General features: G+C 39.9%; 1 long non-coding RNA gene across 1 annotated transcript in view; it reads right to left on the bottom strand.

The window, feature by feature from the left end:
* The window catches only part of LOC148116902 (uncharacterized), a 61,054-nt gene extending 38,921 nt beyond the window's left edge, over nucleotides 1-22,133 (bottom strand). The window contains exon 1 of the long non-coding RNA XR_015733930.1: nucleotides 21,856-22,133. This is a non-coding gene — a long non-coding RNA (uncharacterized LOC148116902). The remainder of the gene's footprint in view (nucleotides 1-21,855) is intronic.
* Nucleotides 22,134-22,929: the final 796 nt, after the last annotated feature.

Here is a 22,929-nt window from a genome sequence, read left to right as displayed (position 1 = left end):
CCCCTGTATTAGAGGGCCCTTTCCTAACCTGATATTCTCCAGACAAGTCAAAGTACTGTACATATTCCAATGGCCACACTAGCTTTGACTGCTGCCAGTTGCCTGCTGATTTTTCAGTGCACAACTTGAACAGCACAGAGGATGGATCAGTTAAGCCATCATACTATGACAGAGACAACTAGCAAGCAAGATTCAAATTCTAATTTTCAAGATAAAGGTGTTTGAATTAACTTGATCAGTCACTTGGCCTAACATATCTGACAGAATTTATATGAAAGCAAAATAACAATACAGGTAGACCTCTACTTACAACAGTCCATTTAGTGACTGTTCAGAGTTACAATGGCACTGAAAAAAGTGACTTATGACCGTTTTTCACAGATACAACTGTTGCAGCATCCCCATGGCCGTGTGATCAAACTTCAAATGCTTGCCAACTGGTTCATATTTATGACCATTGCTGTATCCCAAGGTCATGTGATCATCTTTTGCGACCTTCTGACAAGCAAAATCAATGGGAAAGCCAGATTCACTTAACAACTGGGTTATTAACTTATCAACGGCAGTGATTCATTGAACAACTGAGGCAAGAAAGGTTGTAAAATGAGGCAAAACTCACCTAACATATATCTCAGTTAACAACAGAAACTTTGGGCTCAATTGTGGTCATAAGTCGAGGACTACCTGTTACAGAATAACATAGTTGGAAGGGACCTTGGAGGTCTTCTAATCCAACCCCCTGCTCAAGCAGAAGAGCCTATACCAGTTCAGACAAATAGCTGTCCAATCTCTTTTTAAAAGCCTCCAATAATGAAGCACCCACAATGTCTAAAGACAAGCTGTTCTGCTGGTTTATTATTCTCACTGTAAGGAAATTCCTCCCGAGTTCTAGATTACTTCTCTCCTTAGTTAGTTTTCAACCATTGCTTCTGGTCTTGCCTTCTGATGCTTTGGAAGATAGGTTGACCCCCTCTTCTTTGTGACAGCCCCTCAAATATTAGAACACTGCTATCATGTCACCCCTAGTCCTTTTTTCCACTAGACTAGCCATAAGGTAAAGGTAAAGGTTCCCCCGCACATGCGTGCTAGTCATTTCCGGCTCTAGGGGGTGGTGCTCATTTCCTTTTCTAAGCCGAAGAGACATCTCTGTGGTCATGTGGCCGGCATGACTAAATGCCGAAGGCGCACGGAGCGCTGTTACCTTCCCACCAAAGTGGTCCCTATTTTTCTACTTGCATTTTATACATGCTTTCGAACTGCTAGGTTGGCAGAAGCTGGGACAAGTAACGGGGGCTCATCCCATTATGCGGCACTAGAGATTTGAACTGCTGAGCTGCTGACCTTTCGATCAACAAGCTCAGCATCTTAGCCACTGAGCCACCACGTGAGCCATACCCACTCCTGAAACCTTTCTTCTTATGTTTTAACATAATCATCTTGGTTGCTCCTCTGTCTGCTTTTCAGAGTCTGGGAAATGGGAAGGAGGTAATACAGAGTGCATTAAGCAGTTTACAGAGTCATCATATTGCCCCCAACCATCTGGGTCCTCATTTTACCCACCTCGGAAGGATGGAAGACTTGAGCCTGGTGAGATTCAAACAGAGAGAGAGAGAGAGAGAAAGGCAGGCAGGCAGACGTCATTCTGGTTGCCAGCTTCTCTTCAGTAGATGTGCTAGGGAGGAGGCCATCTAATGAGAATGTTGGACTTAATGGCCCAAATGGCCTCTTCCAACTCTATGATTCAAATCTTCTATCTTAATGCATCCATAAGAATTTTACTGAAGTTTTCTTTTCCTCTGAAAAAGTACTCAAAGGCAATCTATTTCCCATTATACTAAATGAGAATATTTAAAAATGATTTTTTCTTCTTCATGTCATTATTAAAAGTTATTCAACTTGTCAAAACAACCAAGAGATTTAGAATTTTAATAAGAAATTTAAATAGGGGTCTCTTTCAAGTGCATCCTTTTCTATCTAGCAAAGCTGATAGATCTAAACAGCAAAACAATAACAATGTATTTATCTACTAATCCAGACTGGAAACCTGATGTAGCCTGGATCCATCATGATTTAGAAAATGTCAGTTTCCATCACCATTTAAGAATCTGTCAGAGCCGCGTGCATCAAATTGTGTACAAAGTTTACAGGACAGTTAAAAATGGCAGTATCTTCTTTAACTGTTCTAAACATTGTAAAATGTGTTGCAATGTGATCAGAACCTTTGAACTCCCTTTTACAAGATGGGATGGCTGAGCTATTTTAGTATTCTCTTTGGGATTTAACCTCAAACATTAACCAAGACAACCATTTAGAGCTACATGTAAACCGTGGGTGGGCATAGTTCCTGCTAACTCAACCTCTCTTTTTTTCACAACAGTGAAAGGAAATTGTGATCTGAAGCTGACATTTCCTTCAAGCATTGTTCCTCTGAGGCCACAATTCACTGATAACACCATTTTGAAGTATCTGGGTTAAATCCAGGAAACATTGGACATACTGTACAGAGGATCTGGTTCAGATTAACCATTTTATAGTTTGCCACACATGCTAACTTTAGTCTTTTCTTGTTTTCAAAGCTCTTTGTCTCCTGGCCAACAGATCCTCAGCTTTTCCCTTTTGGCTCAATGGATAATATTTCTTACTCAAATATTGCATTCCTTTGCCCTCCATAAGTGCTGGGTGTCCTTTCTGTCCCATAACCAGTATATCTCACCACACAACACTTACCCCAAACCTGAAGCAGATCATTTAGCAAGCCGTTATAGCAGATACTTCCCTGATTCACTGTTACAAAAAGAAGTGGTGGGGGGAGGTTCAGTATTATCAGACTTGCAAGATTCTGTTATTATAGCCAACCAGTAGTAAAACCGGCTGGAGGCCCATTGTCCTGGATGTCATTATTGACGATCTGTGCATGCACAGAATGTGTGCGAGCGAAGCGATCCCATTGCGAACCGGTAGTAAAGGTAAGTAGAACCCACCCCTGATACATACATACATACATACATACATACATACATACATACATACCAGGGGTGGGTTCTACTTACCCTTACTGCTGGTTCGCAATAGGGCTGCGCGCACAGAAGCTTCTGCATATGCACAGAAGCGTTCTGATGACGTCAGGGTCGGTGGGTGGAGCTTTCCTCCAGTTTTACTACCAGTTCTATAGGACCAGTCCAAACCAGGGGCAACCCACCACTGATACATACATACATACATACATACATACATACATACATACATACATACATATGAACTAAGTAATCAAACTGCAGTAGAGAAACAATCAGTCTCAGAATTTGAAGAACTAGAGGAAAGGTTTAATATTTCTCACCAAGCTATGTTCCTCGCAAAAAAAATGGGTCCCTATGAACTATTATTTGTTTTCTTCTTTTTAGTTGAAATTGCAATGGGTTTGGAGGTGGCACTACAGGTAACCCTCACTTACTGACTACAATTAGGACTGGCAACTCCATCACTAAGCAACATCATTGTAAAATGAAACATCGCAAGACCACACCCAATTTATGATGTCAGCTTGTAGGCTCCAGCTGTTTCATTGAGCAAATCACAGGTTTTTAAGTGCAATGTCATGTAACCATGACTTGTGACTTCCTGCCAACTTCCTCATTGACTTTGCTTATCAAAAGTCAGCTATGAAAGTTGCAAATGACAATCACTTGAGTGTGGGACACTGTAACCATTGTAAATGCATTTGGGTTGCAAAGTGCCTGAATTGCAATCATGTGACCACAGGGACTGCGACAGACATAACTTCAAGGATTGTCTAGAAGTCTCCTTTTTCACCATCAGCATAACTTTGAAAGTTGCTGAATGAGTAGTTGGTATGTGAGGACTACATTGTCTACATACAGACTACATTTTCAGAGAAAGTTCAGCCTAATAGAATAATTTATTAATTATTGAATTATTCCTTTTCCTCAACTCCCCCACCCACTTAATAGAGTCTTTTCCAGGAGGGCAAGACAAGAATTACATTGTCATTATGCCAATGGCCATAACCAGCATCAGAGGTTAAGATGCATCGAATTCATAATATCATTAACATGATAATACTATTGTGCTGACATTATCAGTTTGGTATCCCTGCAGTTTGTTGGTACCCCTTTTGTCTGCAGTCATATATTCCATGACTACCATCAGTATCTGAAAAACTACAATAAAATGAAACTAAAAGTGATGTATTTAATGTCATGTGCACTTTGTGACTCAGGACAGTGTGGAGTAGACTAAAAATATTTTTTTTAAAAAATGCAACTGATTTTAAAGAAGTAGATTTGGATGATTCAGTAATATGGATTCCTTAGTGAACTGATAATAACATTAAATGGAGTCCCTTAAATAGTGGCCTTTTGCAAAAGGTTTGCTTGGAAAGAAATGCGAATCAGGAGAAAATTTCTTTTAAAAGCAGTACTTGGGAAAAACTAACTTTAAAGGCCACCTACAATAGGGAAACCATGGCTCACAAAACAATTGTGAAAAATGAAAATATTGACTTCGACATCTAGTCTATTTTGCTATCCAGATTATTTTCTTCTAATAATCCAGGAAATAATCTGAACTGAATTTACACTAGCCCCTAGTTTGGCCTCCAAAGTTTAAGACTATTCAGGAGTTGTATCAAATTGGTGAAATCTCCAGCCATCTTGTCTGGAAAGCTGTTTATCACCAGATTTTGCCTTGTGAGGAAAAATATAGTATAACGCAGAGCCCTACAATCAGTACCCAATCTTTTAGTTAATAGAAAGTCCAATTTAGCAGCTCCAGGTTATTTGTGAATCCACCTGTTTCCAATCCTTTCTTCTTACTCCATTGAGTATGTTCCAGGCCCCTCCCATGAAGCAGTGTCATCTAGAAGGATACAATTTCTGTCACAGCACCTGCCCTATGGAACCAGCATTAGCCTTGAGATCAGGATGCCCCCAGCCCCTATAGCCTTCTGCAAGGTATTAAATATCTAGTGTTGCACTCAAGTATTGGGGTTGAGTTGTTAGGTGAGCTCATTGGTTGGTTTGTTCTCTGTTTGCTATTAGTTTCACAAGAATTGAAATATATTATTGGCTCTGTGATATATTGAATATTGTATTGTTCTAATTGTTTTTAATAATTGTAGGTGGGTGTTGCTTTTGGTTTTTAATTTTCTGTGAACCACCCAGAGTTTCATTTGCAAGATGGACAGGCATACAAATTATTTAAATAAACATACAAATGGTGCTGCTGCAAAAACGATGAGATTTGATTATCTAATAAATTATATTGAAGATGGGCCTCTCTAGCCTTCTAAATATAAGGGTGTTTCCTTGTGATCCTTTTATATATGGGAAGATAAAGTAAGATAAATGTGATTCATAAATATTATACAGTACTTTGCATGGAAAATATTCAATTTGAGCATCACTTTCTTTTATACTATACAATTGTATAGTATGGCTATAACCATACAATTAGGAGCATCTGTTTCCCAGTGCAGCTGAGGAGTTAGCCAAGGTTACATTTTCTCTGAAGATCAGCATGACATATTAAGTGAAACATCAACTACTATTAAATGTTCTAAGCAAACTTGAAATAAGAGTGATCCAGATAGGAAAAACTTCAATGTTCAAAGGAAATGGTGTTTGGGAACATTTTTAGCAGAGTCAGCTACATACTTTGAACCATATTTGTAGCTTCTGGTTTTGATTTGCAAGATGTCGCACACTGTACTATATCAAGATTACTTTCATTATCTATCTATCTATCTATCTATCTATCTATCTATCTATCATCTATTTATCTATCACCATCATATACCTATCTATTTATCTGTGCCTAGAAACCCAGAGACCCAGGTTTTAGTCCTCACTTAGATATGAAAGTTGGCTCGGTAAGTTTGGGCCAATCACTTTCTCTCATCCCTAACTGGGAAATTTAAAAACAATTGTTTATCAATCCACACTAGACCAATATCATAGATTATAGTCTATAATTATTAATGAAGAAAACTTCAGCCTGTAGAGGAGTCATTTGAGCTGATAAATACATACATATACACAGACACACATAGAGAGAACGATATAGCAAAGCCCACTTTTTAGTATGCTACTTAGAACACAGCTGTAGCTAATTAACAGAAATGAAGGCAAACACCAAATATATACACACATCCTCAAACTCCCAGAGAGAACAAAACACAAAGAAACAGATTGCTAGTTAAACAAAACCAACAAATATCTTCCCAGAACATGGGTTCCTAAACTGGAGGGCTCTATTATATCTATAGTCTTCCATAGTCTTCCACTTCTTGGATATCTTTTTCAGTCCATTGACTGACCGGGTACTTTCTATGATGAATATTCCACAGGACTGAGCTCTCTGCACTCTAGGGAGTAGCACCATGTTAGTTCAAATGTTAATTCCAGAAGTAGATTTTAGATCTTGATTTGATCACAGAAAATATTAGATCTTCCTCTAACAGTATCTGCTCAAGATAGTGGGTAGCACATTACTGACAATTATAATGTTGTTGTACTTAGTCTTATTATGCTAGATGTTCCAAATCGCCCCACTGATATCAACTCCTATAAGTGCCTGACCCTTTCCTCTGCCCTTTCATCTAGCTGTCTGCACCAATTTATTTGATTTAACACCTCACATTTAGCTTAGAGCAATTCTTACCAAAATCATTGGCTGTCTTCAAAGGTCTTGCAAAGCAAAGCCCATAGTTTTTCCAATGGTTCAGAAGTTTGTATAAACTCTGCAGTGGGCTTCAGATCCTTTAGCAACGGGTTTGCTATTAAAACTGGCAAAAACTGCTTCCCCAGGCTCTGGAGGCTCTCCAGAGGCCAGAAACAGGCCCGTTTCCAGACTTCTGGAACCTCCAGTAGGCCCGTTTTTTGCCCTCCCAGACCCTCCGCGCGGCCCCTGCACTTGCCTGGAATGATGAATGGGCCATATGGAGACTCCGGGGAGGGGCGGGAGGGGAGGGGCAGGGTGGGTGTGGCCAGCCAGGGGTGGCATTTGGGAGTTCGCTGAACCCCGGCGATCCTTGGCTAGAAGATCGCCCGAACCCTGCCGAACCCCCAGGAGCCCACACCTGTATAAACCTAATAAAACTGCTATAGAATTTCCTTACTAAAGCTATATTTTTAATGTATTGGACTAAAAACTCCTCAGAACAGGAGAATAATGAGGGTGTCTACCAGCAAATCTTGAGAGCAGTAAGTTGGGCAAAGCTGTTTCATAATAAAATGTAAGCCCATCATTTCAGATATGCATAAGAACAGCAGCAGCCAAATACCATCCATCCATGGCCATAATTTGATAAAAATTGCAAATATATTTTATCTTCACTATTGCTCACAATAACTGTGACTATTGGGGGTTGTTGTTCACTAAAGTCATCAATGATCCACATCTATTTACTTCTCCACTTTCTGTACTTCTCATTTTCTCAGCCTGGAATAAAGACATCTGCTTTCAACATATCTCAACATTCCCTTTTCCCACCCTCTATCAAGAGTATTGCAAGGTTTCCTTTCACTTTATTCTTTTTTTGTACCTTTAATTTGCAGAGTAAGAATTTTTCTGTGAAGCTAAAGTAACAATTCTTCCGGGCTACAGCATTTCCATGAACCTGTAGACCAGCGGTTCTCAACCTGGGGGTCGCGACCCCTTTGGGGGTCGAACGGCCATTTCATAGGGGTCGCCACAGCCCTCTCTCGCCACCACCCCCCATGCCTTCACTCACCCTCACCCTCTGCTCTGTTGAATCGCCGGCCGTTCGCTTACCCCACCCACTCCCAATCTATTGCTGCCTCCTGAGTCCCAGCTGATGGCTAGAGGAAAAAAAATTGTTTAAATTCTTGCCGCGGGGCTTCAAAGGGCCGCCCTATAGCCAGTGGTGCAGCCAAACCGTTTGTTTAATTGCTGGCTTGCCCCGCCCCTCCGCACCACTATTTATTGCAAATAAATAGTGGTGGGCGAGGGGCAGGCAAGCCAGCAATTTAACAAATGGTTTGGTGTTTTTTTATAATTTTATTGGCCCACGGAGCTTCAGCATAGGCTAATTAGCCCTTGATTAGATCGGCTCCCGACTCTCAGCTGATTTGCTCTCAGCTGTTTTGCTCAGGGTTCTGCTGCTTGCTGGAACAATTTTTTTTCCCCTAGCTATGCTGAAAAATGAAACTGAAAGTAAAGCAGGCTGTTGGCTTTACTGTTGCTGCAGCGTTGGAAAATTAGGCAGGCAGATTTCTTTTCTTTTTCCTCACCAAAAAAGGTAGGTGCAAACAATGGGAAATTTAGGGAAAAAGAGGAGAGTTCAAGATTTTAAAACACAAAAGAAAAAAAGCTCTATTTAACTAGGGAATTGTAATAATTGAGATACTATTAATTGTATATTGTGTTGAAAGCAGAAATGGTTAAGATGTGGTTTGGAGGAATATATGGGGGAAATTATTTGGTTTATTATTATTGGTAAATATAATTAATTGATTTGTAAGAAATTGGATTGCATGGAAATAATTGGAATATTCATGTTCATATTGATTAATATACAAAAAAGGTAGTTATATAACTAATTGATTTATATTAAAATGTTGAATTTATATTAAACAACTGTAATATTACATAATTAACCAATGTGAGGATGGATATAAAAATAGATGACAATGGGAAGGGGTATAATATAGAATAGAAGGGAAAAATTGAATTTGATTAAGATTAGAGATGAGGATGAAGGGTAATATTGGTTTTTTACAAAAATAGATGAGGAATAAATATGGCAAAAAGGAAATATAGAAATTGTAAATTTAATTGAAATGACTAAACACTGTTTAAATTTGTGAACCGGCCAAATACTCTGTTCAAATGTTGGAAGAAATCTCCTTCTAGGTTCTGCTCCAAGTGGGGAAAAAGACACTGGAAACATGGAGACTGCTTGGAAAGATGGTTTAATGGTGGACAGGATCACATGGCTTGAGTTCCTGAACAGAAAAGGGCAGATACAGTAAATCCTCGGGTTTTTATCTCTCTCTGGCTCTGCATTTCTTGGGGCCCCGAAAGAGTATCCTGATTGGTTGTCAGACTCCCAGGGGGTGGGGGTCTTAGCTAGCCTTGCTGGCTGATGGTCACATGTGCTTCCCAGGTCATGTGTGGTGAGTTTCTGCTGCTATTGTGTAGAGGGCTAATCCTATCTTTATTGGATCTTGGACAATTCCTACTATGGCTCTGCCTGAAGGATGTAGATCTTTGTTATGTAGAATAGACTGGCCCAGGCCTTAATGGCCCATTGACAAAGGGTGGGGACAGGAAGATGGTAGCTGCTTCAAAACATGCTTATCCCAGGGAAATATAATATTCTGCCTTTTTCCTAAAATATTTCACTCTTCCAGGAAAGGGGTGGGTGCTAACTTCCTACAAAAGAAAATACATTGTATGTTTGTATGTATGTTTCTAATTATTATTTATTCATATTTGTTCTCTTTTATTCTTTAAAATTTAACAATTCATTCTTTATCTTAATATCTTTATATTTGTTTGGGGTTGGCTTTCTTCCCTTTCATCTTTTTTATTGTACAGCAATCTTTCTCCTCAAACCTACCACCTCTCTCTTTTCTTTCCTTCTTACTTTCTCTTCCTCCCCCTCTTCTTCTCCTCCCTACTTCCTCTTCCTTTCTCCTTCTCCTCCTCTCTTCCTCCCTCTCTTACCCTCACTCCTACTCTAATTTCTCTTCCCTTCCTTCATCCCTCTCTATTGCTGTATCCTTTTATGCATATGGACTACTCAGAGGGCTGAAAAAGTTATTTCTGACTGGTCCTCGCACTTTTGACCAGTCCTCAAACTTACGACTGTCCTCACATTTTACGTTTTTGCCCTATCTTGTCATCGTGGTGAAGAGAAGCAGTTGTGAAATGAGTGACACAGTTGTTAAGAATGCTACAATGGGCATAAATGATGACCAGTCATAAGTGCGAAGACCGGTCAAAAGTGCGAGGACCTGTCAGAAATCACTTTTTTCAGCCCTCTGGGTAGTCCTTTTGTGCACATGGACTACTCAGAGGGCTGAAAAAGTTATTTTTGACTGGTCCTCGCAGTTTTGACCAGATCTCGAATTTACGACTATCCTCACATTTTACGTTTTTTGCCCTATCTTATCACCATGGTGAAAAGAAGCAGTTGTGAAATGAGTGACATGGTTGTTAAGAATGCTGCACGGGCATAAATGTGAGGATGGTCATAAGTGTGAGGACCAGTCAAAAGTGCGAGGACCTGTCAGAAATGACTTTTTTCAGCCCTCTGAGTAGTCCCTATACACATAGCCATGGCCACCCGGTCACATGACCAGCTAGCCACGCCCACCCAGTCACATGACCTCCAAGCCATGCCCACAAAATAAGCCATGCCCACAGAACCGGTAGTAAAAAAATTTAGAACCCACCCCTGGTTGGGGGTCACCACAACATGAGGAACTGTATTAAAGGGTCGCGGCATTAGGAAGGTTGAGAACCACTGCTGTAGACAAATGCACAAGTGAAAGAACAATCTTTTCCCTATCATCTTGAATATTGTAGCATCAGAATTATGATGGTACTATATCATAAGGAGGAGGGAGGAGAAAATATCTGCTTTAGCATCAAAGAAGTTACATCATAGAAATACGTGGTTTGTGTTGCACAAATATCTGGAAGAGTAAAAGGAAAGCACAGGTACTAGTGAGTAGGCAGAATTGGCAGGGATGGGAAGAACGAAAAGCAAAGGAACAGTGAATCGAATCCTGCAATGGACATAGTCCAGATTGAGCACACCCACGTTGCAATCCAAACTGACATTTCTGAAACTGACTGTTTGTTTGTTTGTTTGTTTGTTTGTTTGTTTGTTTGTTTGTTTGCTTGCTTGCTTGCTTGCTTGCTTGCTTGCTTGCTTGCTTGCTTGCTTGCTTGCTTGGCTGCTAGATCAAATAATGTGATTCTGGGCAGCATAGAGCATAAAATACAAACAATAAATGTTTAAAAACCCACCATATAAGAAGAGTATAACAGGCAGGACAGCATAGGATGCTGTATACAACTGACCTTAAATTTAGGGCCATCTTCCTTTCAGATAAATATGAGTATGAGAAAACAAATCAAATACAGAGCCCTTTCATTACCTCATTCCCAGGAAGCAAAACCTTCATGAATTTAACTCCCATCTGCAAGGAAATCTCCTGGCTCAGAAGACTGGAATGCATTTGACCGTGAGACTAATCATTATTGCTCCCTTTTCCAGGTGATGTCTTCCCAGGGAACTTGAAGCAGGGGTTCGGTTTAAATTCACATGTCAGCCAAGCCAATATTTTAACCTATATTCCACAGTTGGGGTGACACAAGAGCTCTCTCACAGCACCTAGTTTATCACTCCCCGTGGCACTATACCAATCCTCTTGTCTTTTTCCCCGCTCCGCATCTGGAATTCCTAGCGGGAACCCCACCATCATGATGCCTGTGCATTGGAGACAGCTTCCTTATTAATGGTTTTGGCAAGAACCTGAAGGCTGTTTATCAAGAAGAGGAGGCTGAAAGATGATACCCTCATTCATACTTGAAGGAAGAACCAGATCGGTTCCTCTCCCACACAGACTTGCCCCCACATATTTTTGAGCGTAGCTGTGTTGTGTTTATGATGATCGATTTCAGACATTTTTTAGCTGCTGACACCTTAGGTTCATGGCATGGCAGCTGATAGATTCTCCCTCTTTTGTGGAAGAAGAATGGCTGACCTTTTTTTCTCCCCAAACTCCTATCAGGGGTTAGCCTATTATCCTCTTCCTTGGCCCCATGCCATGGGAAAAAGGATGTAAAGACATTCTGAAGCCTGATGGTACATTTGATGGCTGGTAGGAAGAGAAGCGGGAGAGCATTGAAAATCATTGGGTACTACAGGATTCCCAAGGCTGGACCAGCCTAGAGGAGGTGTTTTATCTAGAGGTCCTTTCCCCCACAGTCTCTGTCCAGCTTTTTTAAAACCAGTTTTAGATTACTCTCATGATATATAATCCATAGGACCACTTTAAAAAATAGTAGTCAAGAAATCTCTCATGTTTGTAACGTAAGTACTCCTTTACACCGATCATTGCTACAATTCAGTTGAAAAGACAGATTTCAGCCCCGCTGGTAGGCTTTCCTGAGACCACTTAGTATGCAGTATTTTGTCAGAGGATCAGATGGCCCAACTGTGAAAAGGGTAGTAAAACAGCACCAGATTAACACAGGAGCAATTTACCAAGCACTGTTTCTATTCTACCTTGGCAGGAAGCATACAGGAATTGTGCTGAGGGCATACTTGGTGGATTGGATTCTCTCAAATCCAGTAATTCAAAGACCAAATAAACATGACAGTTTTCACTTTTTAAGGGCAAGTACTCATTTGTTGTGCATTTTGGGGAACTATTGGACAATATTATGATGGTACCAAACAGCAGTTTAGACTGCTTCCATTATTCTAAATAAGTCTGTCTTGTTTCTCCAGACAACAGTTCGAATGAAGTCAAACACATTAGGAAGATAATGGACAGGAGGATCCAGATTTAAATTAACTGGGATCACCAGTTGTTGTTGGACTGTAATTATCATCATCTCCAAGCAACAGGGACAATGAACAAAGATGATGGCATTTGTAGCCTAAGATTTCAGATTGGAAGTACTTTCCCCATGCAACACATAATAAATTTATAGAATATGCATCCAAATGGTTCTATGTCTATTTACTTAAGTGATTTGAAAATAGGATCCAACCAAAGACAAGTTAATCCAGTCAATGAAGTTTTAATTTCTTCCTGTAAGTAAAACGTCTGTCTATTAAGGGAATCCTCGTGCTTTTCATGTAGACTTCCTAGAGACAGATAGCTGGCTATGGTAGAGTCTTGATTTAATCCAGCAGGGTTCTTATTGTTCTAAGATATATTCAGAACTTCTGTGTGAATGTTTTTAAAAGCACAATGCATTTAGAGGTTTAAAAAATGAATCACAGCTGCTTCCTATGCTTGAGGCAAATAAGTTCAAGTTGATTTGATAGTGCTGTCATTGACCAAGGTTGATTGCACTTGTTGACTTCTTACAGCCCACTTCATCTCTGGTCAAGTTGCTGTTTGAAGTATTATATTAATTTGCAAAACTGTTTAGCCAGATTTGCTGCTGCTGCTGCTGCTATTTTTGTACTTTTCTTCCTCCCAGACGTACCCAGGGTAGATTACAAACACACAAGAACAATCTTAAATAAAATTATGCTTAAAATGAACAATACTTAAAAACTATAAATATAAAAATTCTGTTTCAAAACCCTACCCAAACTGCTGTTTTTATCCTGTAAATAAATATTTCTAAGGGGAAGGTGTTCAGAACATCATTTCCCACATCTTCCAACCACTAAAGAGGTGCAACATGATGCAGTAGTTGATTTTTGGACTGGGACTAGTAAGAACTTACTAGTAAGTTCTAGCCCACTGTTAGCCAGAAAAAAATATTCAATAATTTTTGGGAGGTTTTTCTGTTTCAGCCCTATAAAAAGGGTTGTTGCTGGAACTATTAGAAGAGGACATGATTTATATGTTGACTTGAGTTCCTGGGGTATAACTCTAAAAATTAAATACATTCCCAAGTTGCTTCTTTGGAGGGTCTTGCTGAATGAAACAAGTCAAAGAGCAACATCAGACTGGATCTGATGTGGCACAACTGAATTACTTGACCTTCCAGATATAGTATTATTAAACTTAGTACAATTCCACACCAAATAACATGTTGGTTTGGCCTGCAGCTTGTTGTCATTTAGCAAATGGTAACAGAGGTCTCATCCTGCAGAAGTTACAGTATTATTTCTTTTCCCTGCATTACTTTGTGGTCCAGACATTACATGTACTATTACCATTTTTAAAAAAGAGTCAAAACACTTCATACTTGGCTATCAGCAGCAAAAGATGCCCAACAGCGGGTTAAACTGAATGCCTCTGGAGACAAACATTCATCAGTTCACCAGATGACCCAGCATGCCACAGCTGGAGATACTTTCTCAATCTTGCCATAAAATATCAATCTCCTTTGTAGATCATCACCAGTTTATAAAATATGAGGGAGAGAAATCTGGGACAACGATTTGTCTGCAAATGAATATGTATATCAGAGGCATTTAAAGTTTTTCCTCCACTACAGAGCTTTGAAATAACTGAAAGACATTAGGAGTTCACCTTTGGCATACTTATAATATCTGTAGGAGGCCTAGTGTCTAGGCCTCTAGTGTCTTTTTTAGCATTTGTGCCACCTAGTGCATGCAAACCAAACAGAAGACCAGGCAAATCCCATACAATTTTCCCCTGCATTTGATTTGTTAAAATTTGCATATAATTTTATTAAAATACCTTTAATAAAAAGTATTGTGTTTGTTGTTTTTATTCAAGATGTAAAGAACCTAGTTTGAAATAAAAGATTAATTCCAGGAATTAGATTAGGTAAAGAAAAGTCTGGAGCTCTACTCTTAACATTCATAATACACCATGGAATACATCCTATCAAGCTTTAATTTTTTTCGAAAAAGAAGACCTCTTGCACATACTACAGAATTATTACATGTATGTATTCTTAATTTATCTCTGTGAAGCTCAGAATTCATTGGAAATTCCAGTAGTGTATTTAAAGAAGTCAAACTGAAATATTGACGTATTATAAAGTGCTTATTGTTGAAGAAACACAAAGGTTCTGTAGCAATAATACCTAATAATTTTATTTAATTTAATTTAATTTAATTTAATTTCGAATTTATATACCGCCCTTCTCCCTGAGGACTCAGGGCGGTGTACAGCCAAGATAAAAAACATAGAATACAAATATTAAAACATTTAAAAATATATATAAAATTTGGCCCAAAAAATTAAAAATCACAGACTAATTTAAAAGGATTTAAAAGTTTTAAAATTTCTTCTTAAGCCAACCCGGCTTGCTGGAAAAGATAGGTTTTCAGGGAACGACGGAAGGCATTGAGGTCCTGGATTCTTCTTATCTCCGGGGGCAACTGATTCCAGAGGGTGGGAGCCCCCACAGAGAAAGCCCTCCCCCTGGGGGCCACCAGCCTACATTGTTTGGCTGATGGCACCCTGAGGAGGCCCTCTCTGTGGGAGCGCACGGGTCGATGGGAGGTCATCGGTAGCAGTAGGCGGTCTCGGAGATAGCTAGGCCCTATGCCATGGAGCGCTTTAAAGGTGATAACCAACACCTTGAAGCGCACCCGGAAGACCACCGGGAGCCAGTGCAGCTCGCGCAGGAGTGGTGTTACATGGGAGCGCCATGTTGCTCCCATCACTACCCGCGCTGCTGCATTCTGGACCAGCTGGAGCCTCCGGGTGCTCTTCAAGGGGAGCCCCATGTAGAGAGCGTTACAGTAGTCAAGGCGAGAGGTGACGAGGGCATGAGTGACTGTGCACAGGGAATCCCGATCAAGAAAGGGCCGCAACTGGCGAATCAGGCGAACCTGATAAAAGGTCCCCCTGGTAACAGCCGTCAGATGTTCCTCCAAAGACAGCTGCCTATCCAGGAGGACTCCCAGATTGCGAGCCCTTTCAGTGGGGGCCAAAGACTCGCCCCCAATAGTCAGTGATGGAGTCAACTGACTATATCGGGATGCCGGGAGCCACAGCCACTCAGTCTTGGAAGGGTTGAGCCTGAGCCTGTTCCTCCCCATCCAGATCCGCACAGCCTCCAGGCACTGGGACATCACTTCAAGGGCATCGTTGGGGTGGCCTGGGGTGGAGATGTACAGCTGGGTGTCATCAGCGTACTGGTGGTATCTCACCCCAAAGCCACGGATGATCTCGCCCAGCGGCTTCACATAAATGTTGAACAGAAGGGGCGAGAGGACCGATCCCTGCGGCACTCCACAAATGAGAGGCCTCGAGGTCGACCTCTGCCCCCCTGCCAACACAAACTGCGACCGGTCGGAGAGAAAGGAGGAGAACCACCGTAACACGGTGCCTCCCACCCCCAACTCTTCCAGCCGGTGCAGCATGATACCATGGTCGATGGTATCAAAAGCCGCTGAGAGATCTAATAGGACCAGAACAGAGGAATAACCCCTGTCCCGAGCCCTCCAGAGATCATCAACCAGCGCGACCAATGCCGTTTCCGTGCTGTGCCCAGACCTGAAACCTGACTGGAACGGATCCAGATAGGATGTTTCCTCCAGGAATTGTGGAAACTGTTGCGCGACCACACTCTCAACAACCTTCGCAATGAAGCGAAGGTTGGAGACAGGACGATAGTTAGCCAATATTGCTGGGTCCAGGGACGGCTTCTTGAGGAGAGGCCTCACCACCGCCTCTTTCAGGGCAGCGGGGAAGTGACCCTCACTTATGTTTAAGTTAGACTCAACTTCAACCACCTCCAGCTGCAGGTAGGGTATATGCACAACTGTGAAATCAGAATCCTGCCTTAGGTGCATGGCATCAACACATGGCATCAACACATGTATAAAATGAATGGGCTTTGATTGCATTTGATTGCCAGCTCCCGTTTGTCATTTTTTGATCCTCTCTTGTGGGCCCCCATCTACCATAATGTCTAAATAATCATAAATGTATGCCTATTTGATGATTTTTAAGATTGATGATATGCAGTCATTAGTGGAATGCCGTGCCTCTAGAAGTTGTGGGTGCTTCATCATTGGAGGTTTTTAAGAAGAGATTGGACAGTCATTTGTCTGGAATGGTGTAGACTAGAGTCTCCTGCTTGAGCAGCGGGTTGGACTAGAAGACCTCCAAGGTCCCTTCCTCCCAGCTCTTTTATTCTGTAATTCAGTGTCCACTCTCATCCATCCATCCATCCAAATGAGAATAATGGAAGTTCTAGTGTGGTACATCTGAATCATCCTGGACTGGGGAAAGATGGAAATGTGTCACTTCAAGACAGTGTTCTTAGTCCTCTCCAGTGGTGGGTTCCTCCTGGTTCCACCCGGTTCTGCCGAGCTGGTAGCGGTGACGATATGACATCACCGAACCGGTTCTGCCCCCCCGCCTTCCCCCACCACCACCCGCGTTATTCTTACCTTTTATTTGGCCCCACCCCCAATCTATTGCTGCCTCCTGAGCCCCAGCTGATGGGCTATAAGGAAAAAAACTGTTTAAACTCTTGCTGTGAGGCTTCAAAGGGCCGCCCTACAGCTGATCAGTGGTAAAAGACAGTTTGGTGGTAGACCGGTGCATCCAAAAACAAATGAGTAGATTGGTGCCTGCAAAAATAAATGGGTAGACCAGTGCCTGCAAAAATACACGAGTAGACCGGTGCCTGCAAAAATAAATGGGTAGACTAGTGCCTGCAAAAATACATGAGTAGACCAGTGCCTGCAAAAATAAATGTGTAGACCGGTACAGCTCTGTAAGCAGTTAAAAGCCTGGTAGACCAGTACCTCTGCTAAATCCTAAAGAATTGTCACATGATCATCAAACATGCCCACAAAATAAGCCACGCCCACAGAACCGGTAGTAAAAAAATTTAGAACCCACCCCTGGTGCTCTCCTTTTTTATACAGCATCTACAGGTTGAGGCTGTAATCCCATGGGCACTAGCTAGGAATAAACCAAGTATTTGCATATATGCATTCTCAGTTGGCATGCATATAATTGCGTTATTGGTGCAGTTGATGTAATATCTTTCTTATTTGATGTTTGTCTCTCAGTGAAAATGTTACGTTTCTGATGTTATAGCTGGGTTTTTGGGACCCTTTAAAAAGCATATCCAAGTGATACATAAATTAAATAACTGGATCAGCAGATCATTTGTTGCCATGCAGGAATTTTAAGGAAACAAAAGATTGATGAAGGTGGTGGGTTCAACTGTGGCTCACAAATAAATTAGGAGAAACCAGGGAACTGGTGTTTTCACACTTTTTCAGAAGTTAGGTTTTGGTCTGCAAAGGGACCTCAAATGAAAATATCTATGAAATCCTGCCATCTAGTGGATAATAGATATTTGACATGAAACTGCTTAAATTATAATTTATTCAGAGTGCCTGAATAAAGTTTATTAGCCAAGGAACCTCTATATCTCAGAATAGAAATGGTTTTAATTTTTAATCTCTAGAATTTATATTTTTAAGTACATTTACAAAAACATACGTCCTTCATCTTACTAGCTTTCGAAAATCTTTATTGTGCATGAACCATATTCTACACCACTTCAGACCTATTTAACATTCACAAAAAAATATCCATCACTTGACATAAACATAGTACACTTCCCCTTCCACCATATTTTTTGCCTATCCCTATCCCTAAAGAAGAGTTCTTGAAACTGCAACACTTCTCCCCTGGCACATTTCCCCCATCCTAACCAGCTTACATGGTTAGAAATTTACATCACTATTATACTGTCTTTTTTCTCCCTAAAAGCAGCTTTTAGTCCTCATCTTTGAAAGAGACTAGTCAAAATACTATCAATATTGTCTTCTAACATGACTAGGGATACCACAATCAATTATAGCAATAGCACTTAGACTTATATACCGCTTCACAGTGCTTTAAAACCCTCCCTAAGTTGTTTACAGAGTCAGCATATTGCCCCCAACAATCTGAGTCCTCATTTTACCAACCTCGGAAGGATGAAAGGCTGAGTCATTTTAGATATTATCCAAAATATCAAGACTTATTTTTAAAAATCAGAAAGGAAAATTTACTTTGAGTAAGCATGAATCAAAGAAGGTATTCTACTCAGCTTAGATTTCACTCCAGAGGGACAAAGGAATCAAGAAATCATAGAACATAGAATAATAGAGTTGGAAGGGACTTTGGAGGTCTTCTAGTCCAACCCCCTGCTCAAGCAGGAGATCCTATACCATTTCAGATAAATGATTATCCATTCTCTTTTTGAAAGCCTCCAGTGATGGAGCATCCACAACTTCTGAAGGCAAGCTGTTCCATTGGTTGATTGCTCTCACCATTAGGAAATTTCTTCTTAGTTCTAGGTTGCTTCTCTCCTAGCTTAGTTTCTATCTCAGCTTCCCTTTTGGTGCTTTGGAAAATAGTTTGACCCCCTTGTCTTTGTAGGAGACCCTCAAATATTGGAACACTGCTATCATGTATCCCCTAGTCCTTCAAGGACTATCAAGAATTAGGAGTCAGTGACTCTTGACCAACAGCAAGAAAGAAATGCTGACAGGCTTTCACCGGGGAGGAAATTGCCCCAAGCATCAACTGGGGAAGATTGAGGTTAAAGAATGCAGAGGAGAAGAGGACTGAAACTGCTCCGTGGCCTAGCTATTTCTTTGGGCATTTGGCAAGAGGAAGAGGAAAGATGATTTGTTTAAAACAGTACTGTGCTTTTGAAATTTACCACATTCTTATGCAGACCACCCAGTTAGATGTATATGAGAGAAAAAGAATGAACTGCTATGAACAAGTGTCACTCCAGGATACCAAAAGATTCATATCATTCGTTCAAAAACGTGGTATGGTCTAAAGTTTATACATCCGCACAATACTGTTTGTAGAACTGGAGGGTTATAGTTACTTTAATACAAATAGTAAGCTAGTCTTATTTGTTTACAATTAGAGGTTTATTTTAAAAATGAATATTCAAAGGAAAGAGGCAAAAAAATCATGCTGGCTGCTAGGAATATGAAGGAGCCTGTTTGGGATCTCTCTCTCCCTCCCCTTCTCCCCCCCCCCTCCATAATTAAAAATTTCAAAAACAATTGTAAGAACAATAACAAACTACCCTGTTTCCCCAAAAATAAGACATCCCCTGATAATAAGCCCAATTGGGCTTTTGAGCACATGCGCTAAAATAAGCCTCCTCCTGAAAATAAGCCCTCCCTGAAAATATTTAAACGCAGAGCTGGAAATCAGGTAAGGCAACAAGAGGAGCCCCATCTTGCTCTATGAACCCCAAAATCAGGGGTGGGTTCTAAATTTTTTTACTACCGGTTCTGTGGGCGTGGCTTATTTTGTGGGCATGGCTTGATGGTCATGTGATAATTATTTAGGATTTAGCAGAGGTACTGGTCTACCAGGCTTTTAACTGCTTGCAGAGTTGTACCAATCTACCCATTTATTTTTGCAGGCACTGGTCTACTCATGTATTTTTGCAGGCACTGGTCTATCCATTTATTTTTGCAGGCACCTGTCTACTCATTTGTTTTTTTATAACACTGTTCAGCTGTAGGGTGGCCCTTTGAAGCCCTGCGGCAAGAGTTTAAACAATTTTTTTCCCTCTAGCCAGCAGTGGGACTCAGGAGGCAGCAATAGATTGGGGGTGGGGCCAAATAAAAGGTAAGAATAATGCTGGGGGGCAGGGTTAGGGTTAGGGTTAGGGTTAAGGGGCAGAACCGGTTCGGTGACATTATATCGTCACCGCTATCGGCTCGGCAGAACCGAGCAGAACTGGGCGGAACCCACCACTGCCCAAAATAATAAGATCTCCCCGAAAATAAGGCCAAGCGCTTATTTTGGGGTTCAAAAAATATAAGACAGGGTCTTATTTTGTGGGAAAGACGGTACATTAGAACAGAAAATGTGAACAAGGAAAAAACAGAAAAAGCTAAAAATTCAATAAGAAAGTAAAGTAGAATAAAAGAACAAGATATTGAGAAAGATAAAGACATGGATAACTGGCTTTTAAAATCCTTCACCACAGTCTTATTATAAGCAAGTTATATTTTAACCTCTCTAAAGCTATAATAGAACTCTCTTCTTTCTATAATCTATGTTGTCAGATAAACAGAATTATATTTTCATCATAGACCAATAAAATACAATCAATAAAATTAAAGCAGAGCTATCCTCTAATAACAAGAACTATTAGCAATCATTTGTGGGCAAAGCTTACACATACGATAGGCAAATTTTGCTACTTTTAGAGAAATAAATTTATCTTGATTATTTATCAGATAGTGCAGATAAAAGCTGTCAAAGTGCCCTGTAATTCTATCTAATGACCAAAACAATAAATCACAAATTCATTTCTTGTCAATTTCACCAACCATTCCTCTATAATGGGTAGAACAACCTGATTTTATATCTGTTCCATATTCTCAATATGGCACATCTTACATTAATTTTCATTTTATTGTACCATAAATATCTATGCCAGCCAAACTTCAGGTTGTGATCTTCTAACTCTAAAGGTATTTTGTATCTCAGCAACATCCATTCTTTTATCCATCATTTTCTTTGCAACAAGAGGTGGAATGCAATTTCAAATCCAGTAAATGTAATCCTTCTCTTTCTTTTACACTTTATATTCCCTCCTTCCCTGATCTACAAATTTAAATATATCTTTCTGACATTATTTGAATGGTATATCAGTTGCCAAAACAGGTATAATCTGAAACAAAAATATCATTCTAGCAAAAACATTCATTTTAATATGATGTTATTAAATTTCAAAAACACGAATAAAAAGTAAACAATCAAGAAAAAGAAAGTGCAAAAAAAAAAAAACCCAGACAAAAACCACAGTAAGAAGAAAGGGGAAAAGTAAAGAAAAAGGAAAAAGAATGGCTTCTGCCTTTCTTTGTATAGATATACAGTAGATAAAAAATGCATCCTATAAAACATTCATTTTTATCACAGAGATTATCCCCAATATTGACAAATTTAATTTCTCCGATCTTAACATGTCCTTCTTAATTTCATTCCATGTCTTAACAGAATTATTTTGAAATAACATACAGTTTATATTTGTCATAGCAATACCCAAGTATTTTACTTTTTTCTCAATCTTAAAATCAGTTTTCTCCATCAGTTCTATTTGATCTTCTAATTTCATATTTTTATTAACAAAGCAAATTTCAAATTATCCATTAATTTTTTTAAAAAAAAAAAACCTTTGTTATTTTACCTTGTGTATTTTTAATATTTTTCTCAGAAGTTCTAGGGTGGGTGAGGAATCACTTTATTCCACTCTCTATAATTTCTCCATGAGTCCCTGCTTGGGAAATCTCAAGGAAACTGGCTTCTCAACCTCAGGCAGCTTCAGATATATTCTGTAGTCTTTCTGCCTTCCCACATTTCAGTTAAATCCCCAAAGAAGATACCATGAGGGTTTTCAGCCTGGGTTGGCAGGGGGTGTGAGGGTGTCAAAGAGATTGCAAGAGTAATGGAGACAAGAATGGCTACAGCAACAATAACAAGCATTTCAAATTTAACAGAACATAAAATAAATGCAAGAGTCTATATTTGCATTCTTGTCATCAAATCCCTTCAGTGGTGATACAGAGTTAACCTCATGAGAAATTTTGGGTTGCCACGTATCTCTTATTTTGCCATATGGGGTGTGTTTATTAGAACTGCATAGATACAATGTTTTCTTTGTATTATTGCTGGCTGGCAATAAAAACATATTGCATAAACTGGCCATGTATATCAGAGTTTGGAATGGCCATAATATTTTATTTCATTTAAAAGATAAAACCCTGTAAACACATGAAGGAGTTGAATACGATAACTATTTTATAAAACACATTTGGTTCTTGTTATAAAATGATTATCATGAATATTTACAGGACTCTGTGGTTAGAACATGGGGCAGTTCTTACAAACTTGCCTTTTTGGTAATACACTTTAGATAGATGCCTATTGACTCATGCCTTTGAAGCTTCCTTGCAGAAATAAAAAGAAGATGTTTTAACAGCTGGCAATGGTTTGTAATGAAATGCAGATGTGAGAACATGTGGCTTAAAGGTGTGCTTCTAGGAGAAAACTGCTTGGGACAGAAGTATGTTTGGTAAAGCACCTCATGATAGTCTGTAACGTAGGTGAACTTCCTTCCTCTATACAGGGAGGAGGCTCACTTGTTTGACTTTTTAATAGATGAATATTATAGGAGCTTTACAAAAACTAGGCCCAACCACTCACCTTTTTCACAAGTAATTGGCATTTGCATTGAGTTTCTTTCTTTATCAAAGCATTGGTG

The sequence above is a fragment of the Pantherophis guttatus genome, chromosome 1 (assembly GCF_059756535.1).
Source record: "Pantherophis guttatus breed Tessera chromosome 1, ASM5975653v1, whole genome shotgun sequence".
Lineage (NCBI taxonomy): Eukaryota > Metazoa > Chordata > Lepidosauria > Squamata > Colubridae > Pantherophis > Pantherophis guttatus.
Note: the sequence above shows the minus strand (reverse complement) of the source record. Positions and strands in the feature narration are given on the sequence as shown.